The following is a 1,965-nucleotide window of genomic DNA, read 5'->3' as shown; positions in this document are numbered from 1 at the left end:
CAAAAGCAGCTGTTATGGTAAAAATGTACGGTGTACTATGTGGCCATCTGCTAAAGGAAAATGGCACATGATAAACGTATTATTGGACTACTTCATCAGTCAATACAAAAGAGCAGGATAGGATATTGGAGACAGATAAGATGGAGGCCCTCTTTTACTTTTTAAAATAAATTCTCGTTATGTTGTAGGCAATGGGAACAAATAGAAAATATTGCTGTAAGAGTGGTGCTGTCCACTCCTTTACATGGACAATAAAACATAGATTTGAAATTGATGGACTCCGTCTTCCTTGCTACACATACTCATTATAAATGATGATAGGTATAAATCTGATTTTCCCTCATTTTATGCTCTGGACCCACAAATCTTCATTTAGCTGCTGCTGCTACTGCTTTTTTGTTTTGTTTTGTTAATCCTTACTGAGGATATTTTTCCATTGATTTTTTTTTTAAAGAGAGAGTGAAAGGAAAGGAGAGACACTAGAGAGACAGAGAGAGAGAAAATAGCTGTGTCTGCATGGGACTGATAACCAATCACATCTTTCTTGTATATCCTCCCTATATGTATAACAATTTCTCTGTTTTCACATTTAGTAGTCCATATTGCTGTCTTATCACTGTTAGCTCTAACATTAATAACAGTATGAGATACACATCAACTGGTTGCCTCCTGCATGCACCCAGATTAGGGCTAGGGATCGAGGATGGAGCCTGCAGCCAAGGTATGTGTCCTTGACCAGAATCAAACCCGGGAGCCTTCAGTCTGCAGGCCTATATTCTATCCACTGAGCCAAAACAGCAAGGGCTTCATTTAACTTCCTATATTTGCAGAACTTGTGTATATTTCTCACTCCTCTTCATGGAATAATCTCTTTCTTCTTCTCATTATTAATGTCTTATTTATAAGTCTCAAATCAGATATCATTTTCTCAGTAAAAAATCTTTTTTATCTAGATAATTTGGTCAAGTGTCCTATTAAGGACTTTTATCTTCCCATGTTTATCTTCTTCATAGCTTTTGACAAAGATGAAATTTTACATTTCTTATTATTTTAAAGACTGTCTCCTGCCAGACTTTGGGCCTCAGAGTGAAGACGGGGCTTTGTCTCCACATGGAGTATGACAAAGGCAAATGAGACTTCTCTTATATCTTAGCAACATTTACATGGAAATCAAATTTAAATGCAGTCCCTTCTGCTTTTGAAGAGGTTTTGGTTCAGCTCCCAAATCTCAATAGCTTGATGTAGTCTCTTATGAGAATACTCAAAAGGTATCTTCTTAAACAACAAACCCATTTTTAGTGGTGGAGCCGCTCTTAGTAGCTGTGTCTGCATGGGACTGATAACCAATCACATCTTTCTTGTATATCCTCCCTATATGTATAACAATTTCTCTGTTTTCACATTTAGTAGTCCATATTGCTGTCTTATCACTGTTAGCTCTAACATTAATAACAGTTCCACATACATCATCACTGTAGTCATCAAAAGATTCTCCAATACACAGCAGTGATTTGGGTGGGTGCAGAAGTTGGGTGCTGTGAGTCCAAGGGAATCAATAGGGTGGGGGCAGTGTTAGCCAGATTGATGGAGATTCATATATGATGCCCACCTGCACCCACATGAGAAGAACTTAGCAAAGAAGCAATGGCTTCCGCCAGTACTTTTGTCTGGAAAGAAGTTTCCCCCCTAGCTCGTTCCCTGAAGCCAGACAATTCAATTCCTCCCTGTATGTTCCTGGCATCCTTCGAGTTGCCAATGCACTGTTGGAGCTCAGAGCAATTGAATCCATCAGCAATAAGTTTGTGTTTGGGTCCTTTAAGAATAATGCCTGTGACTCCAGGGCATTCACTGGAGTCACTAACTCACTTAGCCACAATCTCTGCTGGTGTTCAGAGCCAGAAGTTATGGGGAACTTCTCTTCCTGGTTGTGGAACCCTGGACTGGGGAGCCTGATGGGGAGTTTGG

General features: G+C 39.6%; 1 protein-coding gene across 1 annotated transcript in view; it reads left to right on the top strand.

The window, feature by feature from the left end:
• Window positions 1-1,965, top strand: part of STXBP5L (syntaxin binding protein 5 like) — a 194,334-nt gene that overhangs the window by 86,017 nt on the left and 106,352 nt on the right. The gene's annotated exons all lie outside the window — the stretch shown is intronic.

This window comes from Myotis davidii, unplaced genomic scaffold (genome assembly GCF_000327345.1).
Source record: "Myotis davidii unplaced genomic scaffold, ASM32734v1 scaffold292, whole genome shotgun sequence".
In the NCBI taxonomy this organism is placed as follows: Eukaryota; Metazoa; Chordata; class Mammalia; order Chiroptera; family Vespertilionidae; genus Myotis; species Myotis davidii.
The sequence above is the reverse complement of the archived record's forward strand: the minus strand, read 5'-3'. Positions and strand labels throughout refer to the sequence as shown.